At 44.9% G+C, this 15190-nt stretch overlaps 1 pseudogene; it reads left to right on the forward strand.

Annotated features, from left to right (window-relative positions):
• Nucleotides 1-6076: 6076 nt before the first annotated feature.
• Nucleotides 6077-14681, forward strand: LOC121546455 (annotated as a pseudogene).
• Nucleotides 14682-15190: the final 509 nt, after the last annotated feature.

Raw genomic sequence — 15190 nt, forward strand, 5'->3', positions numbered from 1 at the left:
AATGTGGAACGGATTCTATTATTTACTGACCTTTATCTAGAATCTCCAGTTGAAACTAGCTAGCCAGCTAACTAGCTACTTGCTATTAGCCACCGTTAGCGGTTTTCACCCAGAACATCGGATTTTCTGCTGGAATAACTGAATACTGGACCTTAACACCGGATCGCAACTAGCTAGCCGCAACCGAATGGATGTTGCTGTAGGCTAATCACCACTGCCCCCGAAGCAAGCACCAGTTAGCCTTGCGCTAGCCTCGAGCCAGGCCCATATCCCGGCTATCTACCTCTTTGTCTACCGGACGGGAGTAGCCAGTTAACTAGCTACTTGCTATTAGCCACCGTTAGCGATTTTTCACCATTGTCTGTGGCCTGCACTACCTACCAGCCAGCTCTAGCCTGGACTATTATCGGCCAGTCTGCACTGTCTGCACAGCGCGTTATCGACCCAGAACATATCGGATTTTCTGCCGGAATCACTAAATCACTGGACCTTTAACACCGGATCATCATTTGGATGACACCTCAATTGGGAGGTGGTAATGGCTGGAGCAGAATAGTGGAGTGGTATCAAATACGCCAAACAAATGGTTTCCATGTCGTTTCCATGTGTTTGATGCCATTCCAATCATTATTATGCCTGAGCCATTATTATGTGCCGCCCTCCCATCAGCAGCCTCCACTGCCATGGCCAAGTGTAAAACATCTGCAGAAACAGCATTGAAGACCGATACAAAGAAGCTTAAGCAGGTTGCAAAAGGCAAAGCTGGAGGACCAAGAGCCAAAAAAGACCAAGGTATTGGTAAATGTAGCCAACTAGTTACAACACCTGGCTAGCTAGCTAACACTGAGCAAATACTGATAGGAAACAGCCATGGAAATATATACTCTGTATCTTGCCATTTAGCTAAATTAGGCACTGACAACATGACATATCAAATGTTTGGCTGCGAGTTACATGTAAAATGCAGTGTTGCAATTGCATCTCTCTGAGGCTGATTGCATGACTTCAATAACTCCTGCATCAAATTTGTCACTGATGCGTTTCAATGGGCCAGCATCTGTCAGATTCATGTTTTGACAGATTGTATGCAGGTGCATAGTCTTGCATGGTTACCACATTTTTAGCAAAAAATAATAATAATTGGGCTTGACTGTTTTGCATGTTATTTTGGCATTAATACGTGTCACATATCAGTTTGCAAACAATGTAAAAAAATATATATCATTGAGTTAATAAAGTCGCATATAAACATTGTTTCTTTTGTTTTCTTGAGCTCCAAAATGCAGGTGTTTCAGCCTAGCTCAGTGCTTTCTGTGGTGGTGGGGCAAGCCAGCAGGAAATACGGAGTGTTGCGCTGTGATTGGCTCAGTGTTCTGTCACTCATGGGGACACTACATCACTGCCAAGTCTAAGGGTAGACATCGACAATTCAAGCCCTTTGGATGCTGTCATAGAGTTACATTAGAAGTGCCCTTCCAAGAAGGCTCAAGGTCATTGGCCACAGATAAAATGACGTCAAATCACGTAGCTTTGATTGGACTGATCATGTCAACGTCTTACTTTCAAAATCTTAGCTAGCAGTCATCATCATGAATCAAGTCGACAATCTACTGGCAAATCCGTTTTAATCCTTGTCATATGAAGAGAAATAATGAAGAGAAATTATAGATAAAACGTATCGGTGCTCATCGGCCATTGGAACAAGTTGGAAATCGCAAATTCAACAATGAGTGGTTTGAAAGGAATCGGTGACAGTGGCTAACTGCAAGCATTGCAACTGGGAAGTCGGGAATAAACAAGCTCCGACTGGGAAAATACGTTTTGAACGGTCATCCAACTCGGAATTGTAAATCCGGCCTCTTTCAATTTCTTTGATGACAATATTTGCCCAAGAAGGACCGCCGCGCCACCTTTCTGTTCAAGTGAGCAAAGCACAACAAGGTGAGTCCAAAAATGTATTGTATGCTGCTGCATAAATTATGTAATATGCCAGGGAGATATGTATACTGTAGCTAAGAAAGTAATACTAAGTGTATGTTGTGTAGTAAGCTGTTAGTAGCCCATGTGCTTCACCCTAATAATTTAGTCTATTTTCACCTCTTAATTTCACCTACTGTTCTGAGTCGGTGGTGCACATGTAGCCTATAACCTGTTTTTGAGAAATGTAATCGAATATTGTAAGCACTTTCATTGTCTGCTTATATGCCCCCTTTATTTATCCTACGGTTCTGACTTGGTGTACAGGGAGAACACTGTAAGAGCGGCCCATGTTCTGAATTCTGTCGCTGTACATTTCAAAAGTGCTGAACAAATAGTTATATTGACTACGTCCATCCTAGCTCGCTCATTAATGTCTTAATCGAAATTACGGATTGCCTCTTATCCGCTTGTCGTCCCCTTATGCCATAGTTTGTACATCTCAATTGTCAGTAGAAACCACATTTGTTTAAGCAAGTCAGCCATATCAGCTATGTTTTTTTTAAAGGCAGTAAATGAGGCTGAATGTCACGCCCTGGCTCTGGGACTCTGTTATGTTGAGCCAGGGTGTGTAGTTTCTATGTGTTTGTGTTCTAGGTTCTTTATCTAGCTCATGTGTTTCTGTGTTGGCCGGGGTGGTTCTCAATCAGAGGCAACGAGTGTCAGCTGTTGCTTGTTGTCTCTGATTGGGAACCATACTTAGGCAGCCTGTTTTCCACAGTGTTTTGTGGGATCTTGTTCCGTGTTGGTTTTGTGTTGTAAACCAAGGACTTCACGTATCGTTTTGTTGTTTTGTTCGTGTGGGTGAATATAAATAAAAGTATGTTCGAATATCACGCTGCGCCTTGGTCCACTGTGTTTGACGATCGTGACACTGAATGAACTGTTTCGTTGCCAGACAAGGCTCTGCTGATAGCCAGTTGTAGCAGTGGTATAATGTTGGGACTGCAGTTGGGACAGCTTTATGTAGGCCCTAACAGTTTGTGGACACCGTTTGTCACCGTTATAATGCAATTAATTTATTGTTTAGTGTTGTGTTGTGTAGTGGCTTTGCTGGCATGCATCCCACTTATTTATTTTTTTGCCCCACCAAGATTTACATGTTAGAAGCGCCACTGGTTACCATTGTGGATCAACTACAGTGGGGAGAACAAGTATTTGATGCACTACCGATTTTGCAGGTTTTCCTACTTACAAAGCATGTAGAGGTCTGTAATTTTTATCATAGGTACACTTCAACTGTGAGAGACGGAATCTAAAACAAAAATCCAGAAAATCACATTGTATGATTTTTAAGTAATTCATTTGCATTTTATTGCATGACATAAGTATTTGATACATCAGAAAAGCAGAACTTAATATTTGGTACAGAAACCTTTGTTTGCAATTACAGAGATCATACATTTCCTGTAGGTCTTGACCAGGTTTGCACACACTGCAGCAGGGATTTTGGCCCACTCCTCCATACAGACCTCTCTCCAGATCCTTCAGGTTTCGGGGCTGTCGCTGGGCAATACGGACTTTCAGCTCCCTCCAAAGATTTTCTATTGGGTTCAGGTCTGGAGACTGGCTAGGCCACTCCAGGACCTTGAGATGCTTCTTACGGAGCCACTCCTTAGTTGCCCTGGCTGTGTGTTTCGGGTCGTTGTCATGCTGGAAGACCCAGCCACGACCCATCTTCAATGCTCTTACTGAAGGAAGGAGGTTGTTGGCCAAGATCTCGCGATACATGGCCCCATCCATCCTCCCCTCAATACGGTGCAGTCGTCCTGTCCCCTTTGCAGAAAAGGATCCCCAAAGAATGATGTTTCCACCTCCATGCTTCACGGGCCTGGACATGCGCTGGCTTGAGCAGGGGGACCTTGCATGCACTGCAGGATTTTAATCCATGACGGCGTAGTGTGTTACTAATGGTTTTCTTTGAGACTGTGGTCCCAGCTCTCTTCAGGTCATTGACCAGGTCCTGCCGTGTAGTTCTGGGCTGATCCCTCACCTTCCTCATGATCATTGAAGCCCCACGAGGTGAGATCTTGCATGGAGCCCCAGACCGAGGGTGATTGACCGTCATCTTGAACTTCTTCCATTTTCTAATAATTGCGCCAACAGTTGTTGCCTTCTCACCAAGATGCTTGCCTATTGTCCTGTAGCCCATCCCAGCCTTGTGCAGGTCTACAATTGTATCCCTGATGTCCTTACACAGCTCTCTGGTCTTGGCCATTGTGGAGAGGTTGGAGTCTGTTTGATTGAGTGTGTGGACAGGTGTCTTTTATACAGGTAACGAGTTCAAACAGGTGCAGTTAATACAGGTAATGAGTGGAGAACAGGAGGGCTTCTTAAAGAAAAACTAACAGGTCTGTGAGAGCCGGAATTCTTACTGGTTGGTAGGTGATCAAATACTTACAGTGGGGAAAAAAAGTATTTAGTCAGCCACCAATTGTGCAAGTTCTCCCACTTAAAAAGATGAGAGAGGCCTGTAATTTTCATCATAGGTACACGTCAACTATGACAGACAAAATGAGAATTTTTTTTCCAGAAAATCACATTGTAGGATTTGTAATGAATTTATTTGCAAATTATGGTGGAATATAAGTATTTGGTCAATAACAAAAGTTTCTCAATACTTTGTTATATACCCTTTGTTGGCAATGACACAGGTCAAACGTTTTCTGTAAGTCTTCACAAGGTTTTCACACACTGTTGCTGGTATTTTGGCCCATTCCTCCATGCAGATCTCCTCTAGAGCAGTGATGTTTTGGGGCTGTCGCTGGGCAACACGGACTTTCAACTCCCTCCAAAGATTTTCTATGGGGTTGAGATCTGGAGACTGGCTAGGCCACTCCAGGACCTTGAAACGCTTCTTACGAAGCCACTCCTTCGTTGCCCGGGCAGTGTGTTTGGGATCATTGTCATGCTGAAAGACCCAGCCACGTTTCATCTTCAAACAGGTGCCATTAATACAGGTAACGAGTGGAGGACAGAGGAGCCTCTTAAAGAAGAAGTTACAGGTCTGTGAGAGCCAGAAATCTTGCTTGTTTGTAGGTGACCAAATACTTATTTTCCACCATAATTTGCAAATAAATTCATTAAAAATCCTACAATGTGATTTTCTGGATTTTTCAGATTTGTCTTTCATAGTTGACGTGTACCTATGATGAAAATTACAGGCCTCTCATCTTTTTAAGTGGGAGAACTTGCACAATTGGTGGCTGACTAAATACTTTTTTTCCCCACTGTATGTCATGCAATAAAATGCAAACAATGTGATTTTCTGGATTTTTGTTTTAGATTCCGTCTCTCACAGTTGAAGTGTACCTATGATAAAAATGTACAGACCTCTACATGCTTTGTAAGTAGGAAAACCTGCAAAATCGGCAGTGTATCAAATACTTGTTCTCTCCACTGTATCTGTCTGTAAACATGGCTGCATATAAAAACGCATTTTACAACTGATCTGAATTTATTTTTGTATTGATTTTGTGCAGAATTAAACTCTGCAATAGCTATTTACCACACGACTTTCATATAATAGTAGCCATATTCATGAACTGTCCTCTTTCATCAAGACCCTTTATAGGGGTTTAAACAGAGATTTTAGGTTAGGCAATTTCTCAACATAATGGCTAGGGTTTTATCTATTTTATGGTGTGGCATGAAAACAAATCAGTGGACCTTCTCTCACTCTCATCATCTTACCATGACCCATCTCTCCACCCCCTCAGAGAATGGAGAGGAAACCGAGAAGGTTCAGAGAAAGGCCAAGCCCAAATCTCGCCCCATCAAAACTACAATAGGGAACAACCAACACCAGCAAATACTTCCACAAGGCTCCAGTGAAAGAGGAGTCTGCTGATATGACTCCTGAGAGTGATATCATCCCTCCTTTTATAAGAGCTAGGATATACATGTATACCGTAAAGCCTGGGAAAAATAAGAGGATGAAGACTGGGAGGACGTGTAAAATGTGAAAGGAATGAACACTAGTTTTGCTTGCACAATGTTTGTTTACATCACATGTAGGTCTGTGTAGATTAGTGTTCTCTGTATGTAAGCCTATGATGGCTCTGGTCCTTACTCTGTGTGTGTGGCCATGTGATATTGTTGTCTGTCCTCAGAGCTGGCTGAGCCCTTAGGTCCAGTGGAACCAGTAGAGCCAGCTCTGCCCTCACAGCCTGTGGAGATAGAGATTGAGACCCTAGACATCATCCGCAAAAGGCAGAAAAGTTGAGAGATGGTGAAAGATACCATGTTAGCACTGGCAGTCCGTGTATTTGTGTGTACTCCTTTGGAAAAGCAAGTGCTCCATCCTAGATAATACTGTCAGAGACTAGGATAATTGGTCATTTTTCCAAGATGGAAATATGAATCAATCAATCACCATGACAACTCTGGTAGTAAACCACATGACTCCAGGGAGAAGAGGAAGGCAGAGTTTGAGACCTATCTGCGACGCATGATGAACCGCTTCAACAAAGATGTGGTGGAGGACACACACAAGGTGAGCACACACGCACACCCCCCACACACACCCACACACACAAACATGTAGTGTAAGGACCTCCACATGGCCTGCCTCACAGACTGTCATGCTGCGTTCACCTGATCACAGAATGGCTGTCAACCATTTTCCGCATGTTCTCTTCTCATCCGAACACTGTATTCTTACGATACAGATGATTAACATCTCTCCAATAGGTCCACCTCGTGTCTTCTAGCCAATGGGATGTTCCGGAATCGGTTGTGTAGTGAACCAGATCTGCTGGCTATCGCCCTCTCTCTGCTGCCCACCCACTTTACCATGGTGGCCAAGGAACGCATTGACACCAACTACCCCTCTGGCCTGCTCAACTGGCGAGAAGGGCCTTCAATTTGTGTGTGTGACTTTAATTGTGTGGAAACCTTTGTCTCTGCTTATTCCTTGTAGCATGCTAAACTATGTTTACCGTTCATAACACCTGACTCATTTAATCATACCTGGCTATGTTGTTAAGTCTGTGTTGTTCTTTGTAATTGATCCTGTTTGATGTCGTCCTTCGCTCCAGGTTTGGGGCAAAGTTCACGCTGAACCCAGATCTTTCCTGTGAGGAGAGGCTAGAACCACAGGCCATGCTGGAGAGGAGGCTGGGCAGTCTCACCGCTAGAGACCAGGAAATGACACATGTGAGTGACATGTATCCTGCACACTGAAGGCACCTTGCAGAAACTTTTGTGCATGTTCGTCTGTAGCATTTTTTTTTTAAACTGCAAATGGAGTATGTTTGTGAGGGAGGACCATATTGTTTTGAACAGGTCGGGCTCTTATGGTATGACTTGTTCTCTATAGAGAGTAATCAGGCCTAACTTTGTTTGCCTTGATGGTACTCAACTGAAGCCTGTTTCCTTTGTCTTACCTGCATGATGTAACCTTGACCTCTGACCCCTGCGCTTGTGTCTGTTTCCTCCAGCTGTTTCTGTTGGTGTTTAGGTCGTTGCAGCTCTTGTCGACTGGTGCTCTCTCTGCAGCCCTTGTCACTGAAGCCCCCCATCAGCCAAGGTACAGCCTGACTGAAGGCTTTTGGGTCATTCCACGAAATGATTGCCTTTTGCATCCCTTTGATATTTTAAGTAGACATTGTGCACCAATATTGGATTTTAAAATCCTGTTATATTAAATGAAGTGCCCTTTAATATAGACCACATGGAGTATTCAATAAATCAGATTTTTTATATGAATAAAGACTTGCTAAAGTGCCAAAATCCCGCATTTTGACATGTCCCACTTAACCCCAACATTACTCCAAGTTTCACCATTATTGTAAAGCCATAATTATTTGTTGCTTTGACAGTCATTTCTCAAGATTATTATTTATTTAATCTGATTTAGTTATTAATTTACGTCTGTCCCTCATTTTAAGGTCAACTCAGTTATGTGAACTGAACTCTCATTTTAATGTGGTGAAGCTATTCCTTTTAAAGTATTTTTTAAACATCTATTAGTCAAACGATAGTGTAAAAGCAGGTGAACTGGTTCTACACTTTTTTTGACCATGTTCTGATGTTTTGTGGTGGAAAAAATGTCAACCCTGTGTTACCTATAGATAGACAGTATGTCACGATCGTTGACACATGATGAAGCGGACCAAGGCGCAGCGTGATAGGTGTACATACTTTTAATGAGTACTTTACATCCACAACAAACGATACGTGAAGTCCTAGGTTAAATACACAAACCTTCCGGAACAAGATCCCACAAATGACAAGTGCCAACAGGCTGCCTAAGTATGGTTACCAATCAGAGACAACGAGAATCAGCTGCCTCTGATTGGGAACCACCCTGGCCAACATAGAAAACACGAACTAGAACACAACATAGAAAATAACACATAGAAACTCCACACCCTGGCTCAACATATAAGAGTCCCCAGAGCCAGGGCGTGACAGTACCCCCCCCAAGGCGCGGACTGCGACCGCGCCAACCAAACCCAACAGGGGAGGGGGCCGGGTGGGCATTCCGCCTCGGAGGCGGATCCGGCCCGGGCGTGACCACCACTCTCTCGCTACCCCCGTAGCGCCCCTGGTCTGGTCTGGCCCCGCTGGCCGGAGCTGGACTGGACACCGGTGGAGCGGATTGCTCAGGCTCCGGTGTGGAGCAGGCACGGGCTGTGCCGGACTGACGACGCGCACCACTGGCTTGGTGCGGGGAGCAGGAACAGGCCGGACCGGGCTGGCGACGCGCACCACTGGCTTGGTGCGGGGAGCAGGAACGGGCCGGACCAGGCTGACGACGCGCACCACTGGCTTGGTGCGGGGAGCAGGAACGGGCCGGACCGGGCTGACGACGCGCACCACTGGCTTGGTGCGGGGATCAGGAACGGGCCGGACCGGACTGGTAACACACCCCAGTACCTCTCGCCGTGCCTCTACACTCTCCTTCTCCCTCGTGAACAGTGGCCCCACGTAACCTGGCGGCCTCCTCTGCAAACCTGCCGAACCGCTCTATCGCGGCCTCCCGCTGCCTCGCCGTCCACGGTGTGAGCCCCCCACTAAAACATTTTTGGGCTTGTCTCTCCCCCGTGCTCATGGCCTCCATCCCTCTTGCCAGACTCTCACTCATCTCCTCCCAGGTCCATCCTCTCTCCTCGTCACGCTGCTTGATCCAGTCGAGGTGGGATCTTCTGTCATGATCGTCGTAAGAAGCGGACCAAGGCGCAGCGTGATAGGCGTACATATTTTATTGAACGTACTCACACGAACAAAAACAACAAACCAATAAACAATACGTGAAGTCCTAAGGTTAACAAAACACAAACCTCTCCGGAACAAGATCCCACAAATGACAAGTGCCAACAGGCTGCCTAAGTATGGTTCCCAATCAGAGACAACGAGAATCAGCTGCCTCTGATTGGGAACCACCCTGGCCAACATAGAAAACACGAACTAGAACACAACATAGAAAATAACACATAGAAACTCCACACCCTGGCTCAACATATAAGAGTCCCCAGAGCCAGGGCGTGACACAGTAGTGGTGGAAAAAGTACCCAACTGTCATACTTGAGTAAAAGTAAAGATACCTTAATAGAAAATGACTCAAGTAAAAGACACCCAGTAAAATACTACTTGAGTAAAAGTAAAAGTATTTGGTTTTAAATATACTTAAGTATCAAAAGTAAAGTATTAATTATTTCAAATTCCTTCCTCTGTTGTCATGTGACATCCTTTTTTTTTTTTTTTACGGGTAGCCAGGAGCACACTCCAACACTCAGACATTAATTTACAAACAAAGCATTTGTGTTTAGTGAGTCCGCCAGATAAGAGAGAGTAGGGAAGACCAGAGATGTTCTGTATACATGTGCGTGAATTGGTCAATTTTCCTGTCAAAATGTAACAACAACTTTTGGGTGTCAGGGAAAATGTATGGAGTAAAAAGTACATTATTTTCTTTAGGAATATAGTGAAGTAAAAGTTGTCCAAAATATAAATAGTAAAGTAGAGTACAGATACCCAAAAAAACTACTTACTTATTTTACACCACTGATAGACAGGCTAGAAATGTTTTAACGATTATTTTTTGGGGGTGAAACTTACTTTCAATTGCCCCTCCTGTTGCACACAACAAACTTCCATTCCCCCTGTCACAATGAGATTAATGGCTGTTTTAAGATAAAATCGTCAACCCATTACTGTATTTGGCACTTAATAGGCACTTATTATAGTCTTTTTATTTTATTTAACCTCTTGAGATGGGAAAACGTTTTTTATGAAGTTGAACATGTGCACTTTATGATAGACTGTTCAAATTAGGTGAAATCAAAAGTTACACTACTCAAAAGGCACCCAATCTGTGGAACAACCCTTTTATTTGTTAGTGTGCTTGTGTTCATTGGGGTTGTATGTGTACACTTGTTAAAGTTCACAGGCTCTGTGTGTGTCCTTATCTGATCCAAATATATTCCTCATAGCAAGGCCAATAACTCAGGTAGCCTGCCTGGGAAGAGTCCCTTGCAGAAGAAACCTCCCAAAGAGAGCCTCTCAGAGCCCAAGGTCTCCCCAGGGACCAAAATACCATCAGGGGGGAAGGGCGAGAAAGAAAGGAAGAAGGCAAAAAAGAAAGAGGCAGGGGAGACTGAGACAGGTTTGTCAGTGGGACAGAAACCCAATATCTCCAAGTGCCACAGCATATCCTTGAAGGTGAGCTACAAAGAAAGCAGTGAAAGGGAGGGACCCAGTGACGGGGAGGAGTTACAGCTGACCAATGAGGAGGACAGCGAGGCATCTGAGGAGCCAAAGCCATCAGGGCCAAGAAAGGGAAAGGAGGCAAGAGAAAGGCCAAGAGTTCAGCTCTACAGAGAAGAAGTAGTGGAGGCAAGAAGAAAGTGAAGAGTGAGGAGGAAGATGGGGGGGCGGAGGAAGAGCAGGGGATGAAGCCGGGCAGGAGGAAGGTGGGGAAGGGTGAAGACGAGTGGCTGAAGGTCTACCTGGAGAAGGCTGGGTGTGTGTGGACGTGGTGCAGGGGGTGGGGCAGCCTCCGCTGTTCTCCAAGCAGGTCACCCAGCCCATGACCTACGTGGTAGCCGTGGACGGGGACAGTCACCTGAAGGATCTGGGCAGCAAGTACGACCCCACCTGGATGACCTCCACCAGAAAGCGCCAGGTGGACGAGGAGTGGTGGGAAGTGACGAATCTGAGAGAGACATCCAGGAGGATAAAGAGGTGAGAATGAGACGCACATCCACACACCTTCATTTATACAGCTTGTCATATACACTCCTCTCTCTGTGCTCTAGCTCCAGGGGAAGATGCTGGACAAGCCGTTACCAACATCAATAGCAGAGTTCAAAAACCACCCCTGTATGCCCTGAAGAGACATCTACTGAGATATAAAGCCCTCTAACCCCCCCCCAGCAGCGATCCTGGGGTACTGCAGGGGAGAGCCCGTCTACTCCAGGTAAGCAGCACACATAACAGGGATTTAGTTTAGTTCATTTATTAGTTTTTTCATAACTGATTTTGAATGCAAAGCATTAGATAGAGGGCTGTTTAAAAGTATAATGTTGTTTCAAAGCAGAGTTAATGGAAATTTATTATTGTGGTATTCGTAGAGTTTGTGTTTGGTATCCAAAACAAATGTATATTTTTTTGATTGTGAAAAGTCATGAGAAATACAGTAGTACCTATTTGCATCTGGGTTATCCACAGGGACTGTATTCACGCACTACACTCCAAAAACACATGGCTGAAGGAGGCACGCACCTTCCGTCTAGGAGAGGAGCCCTACAAGGTGAGCAGTCGTATTCATTAGGGCACACTGTAGCAAAACCCTCTCTCCCCCACACACTCTCTCAACCTCTCCTTTCTTCTCTCTCTCTCTCTCTCTCTCTCTCTCTCTCTCTCTCTCTCTCTCTCTCTCTCTCTCCCACACACACTCTCAACCTCTCTCTCTCTCTCTCAGATGGTGATAGGGTGTTCGAATCACTCTCGGAAGGCCAGGATGGTGTCAGAGCAGAAGGACAAAGATGCCCTGCCTCTGTTTGGTGAATGGCAGACAGAGGAGTACAGCCACCGGTAACTGTAGATGGCAGGCTATAATTACTTTCTAATAAAACTGTGTGTGTGTGGGTCAACTGTATACAGTGAGGGAAAAAAGTATTTGATCCCCTGCTGATTTTGTACGTTTGCCCACTGACAAAGAAATGATCAGTCTATAATTTGAATGGTAGGTTTATTTGAACAGTGAGAGACAGAATAACAACAAAAAAATCCAGAAAAACGCATGTCAAAAATGTTATAAATTGATTTCCATTTTAATGAGGGAAATAAGTATTTGACCCCCTCTCAATCAGAAAGATTTCTGGCTCCCAGGTGTCTTTTATACAGGTAACGAGCTGAGATTAGGAGCACACTCTTAAAGAGTGCTCCTAATCTCAGCTCGTTACCTGTATAAAAGACACCTGTCCACAGAAGCAATCAATCAATCAGATTCCAAACTCTCCACCATGGCCAAGACCAAAGAGCTCTCCAAGGATGTCAGGGACAAGATTGTAGACCTACACAAGGCTGGAATGGGCTACAAGACCATCGCCAAGCAGCTTGGTGAGAAGGTGACAAAAGTTGGTGCGATTATTCGCAAATGGAAGAAACACAAAAGAACTGTCAATCTCCCTCGGCCTGGGGCTCCATGCAAGATCTCACCTCGTGGAGTTGCAATGATCACGAGAACGGTGAGGAATCAGCCCAGAACTACACAGGAGGATCTTGTCAATGATCTCAAGGCAGCTGGGACCATAGTCACCAAGAAAACAATTGGTAACACACTACGCCGTGAAGGACTGAAATCTTGCAGCGCCCGCAAGTTCCCCCTGCTCAAGAAAGCACATATACATGCCTGTCTGAAGTTTGCCAATGAACATCTGAAGGATTCAGAGGATAACTGGGTGAAAGTGTTGTGGTCAGATGAGACCAAAATGGAGCTCTTTGGCATCAACTCAACTCGCCGTGTTTGGAGGAGGAGGAATGCTGCCTATGACCCCAAGAATACCATCCCCACCGTCAAACATGGAGGTGGAAACATTATGCTTTGGGGGTGTTTTTGTGCTAAGGGGACAGGACAACTTCACCGCATCAAAGGGACGATGGACGGGGCCATGTACCGTCAAATCTTGGGTGAGAACCTCATTCCCTCAGCCAGGGCATTGAAAATGGGTCGTGGATGGGTATTCCAGCATGACAATGACCCAAAACACACGGCCAAGGCAACAAAGGAGTGGCTCAAGAAGAAACACATTAAGGTCCTGGAGTGGCCTAGCCAGTCTCCAGACATTAATCCCATAGAAAATCTGTGGAGGGAGCTGAAGGTTCGAGTTGCCAAACGTCAAAGAGGAGTGGGACAAAATCCCTCCTGAGATGTGTGCAAACCTGGTGGCCAACTACAAGAAACGTCTGACCTCTGTGATTGCCAACAAGGGTTTTGCCACCAAGTACTAAGTCATGTTTTGCAGAGGGGTCAAATACTTATTTCCCTCATTAAAATGCAAATCAATTTATAACATTTTTGACATATGTTTTTCTGGATTTTTTTGTTGTTATTCTGTCTCTCACTGTTCAAATAAACCTACCATTAAAATTATAGACTGATCATTTCTTTGTCAGTGGGCAAACGTACAAAATCAGCAGGGGATCAAATACTTTTTCCCCTCACTGTATTGCAGTGTATTAACCATTGAGTTAAGTGTATGCTTGTTTTCTCCAGGTGCCTCGTAATGACTTTGGCAACGTGTTCCTGTTCAAGCCCTGCATGTTGCCAGTTGGCTGTGTCCATCTTCAACTGCCAAACCTCAACAGAGTGGCTAAGAAGCTGGACATGGACTGTGCCTCTGCTGTCACTGGCTTTGACTTCCATCATGGTGGCTACTTTCATGCTGTGTACGTTTTTCAATGCTTGTGTGCCTGTGTGTGCACATGACTTGTTGGGGAATTGTTTGTTTCTGACATGTATGCTGGTGTTACATAGTATGTTTCTGTGTGTTTATTTTCTAGAACGGATGGCTACATTGTGTGTGAGGAGCATGAGGAGATCCTGAGAGCAGCTTGCGTGGAAGACCAAGAGATCCAGAGATAAAGGAGAACAAGGTGAGTTATAGTGTTTTATATTAATCCCATCTTTATGGAGGTGTCTTTTTTAAACATGTACTACAGTGTGGTACAGACATAATGTTTGTTAGGTTAGTGCTGCTCATATTTTGTTCACATGTATCTTATGTGTCTTGTGTGTGTTTTCCAGAAGCAGGAAAAGAGGGCAGTGTCTAACTGGACTCTGCTGGTGACGGCCCTGCTGATCAGGGAGACACTCCAGCGGTGCTATGGGATGAAAGGCCCAACAGCCGGAGGAGGACTGGACCAACTGAATGGGGATAGGGGGGGACAGGGTCTGTCGTCTGAAGAGGAGGGGGAGGGTGGGCCAAACATGGCTGCTGCCACACTGGCACAGACCTGGCCCCAGAACAGACAGGAGCAGGACAGTGGCACGGGGGGACCAAACGGGAGAAAAGGGGCCAGCAAAATCACCTTTTCCCATTTGAGAAAGTATGAGATGAGTTCATCCAACCCAACTGTCTCTGACTCTCATACAGTTGTGTTCTTCATGTTGCCAGAACAGATCACGGCCCATATTCACAAAGTGTTTCATTGCTGATCTAGGATCTGTTTTGCCTTTTAGATCATAATGAATAAGATTACATGGACGGGGGAACCTGATCCTAAATCAGCACTCCTACTTGAAGACACTTTATGAATATGGGCCCAGAAGTAGGTCAGACAGACAGGTGTCATAACGACACTAGTGTTTCGTGATGCTCTGTTCTCGGTTCCTGATGTGTTACAGGAGATGTAGGTCATTGTAATCCCCGTGGACCAAGACCTACAAAGCAGCCTGGCACAAACTCAAACCTGCACTGCTGCAGGTGGTGGAACCTCAATGTAAACTGATTCCCTTTTTTCACACACCTCCCCCCGTTACACTCCTATCTCTCTAGAGAGAAAAAGCTGCTGCTGGTGTGTACGTTGGTACGGGCACGTAAATGGGGGAGCTCAGTTGTTTGTCTCTAATCTATATTGGTAGACATCATATTTTTGTATCAAAAACATGAAAATAAAAAATTTCACACAGTATTGTTGTTATATTACAACTGATGGAGTATTAAAAGAATAGAAATGAATAGCAAATATTTTGGGACACATT

The sequence above is a fragment of the Coregonus clupeaformis genome, chromosome 30 (assembly GCF_020615455.1).
Source record: "Coregonus clupeaformis isolate EN_2021a chromosome 30, ASM2061545v1, whole genome shotgun sequence".
NCBI lineage: Eukaryota > Metazoa > Chordata > Actinopteri > Salmoniformes > Salmonidae > Coregonus > Coregonus clupeaformis.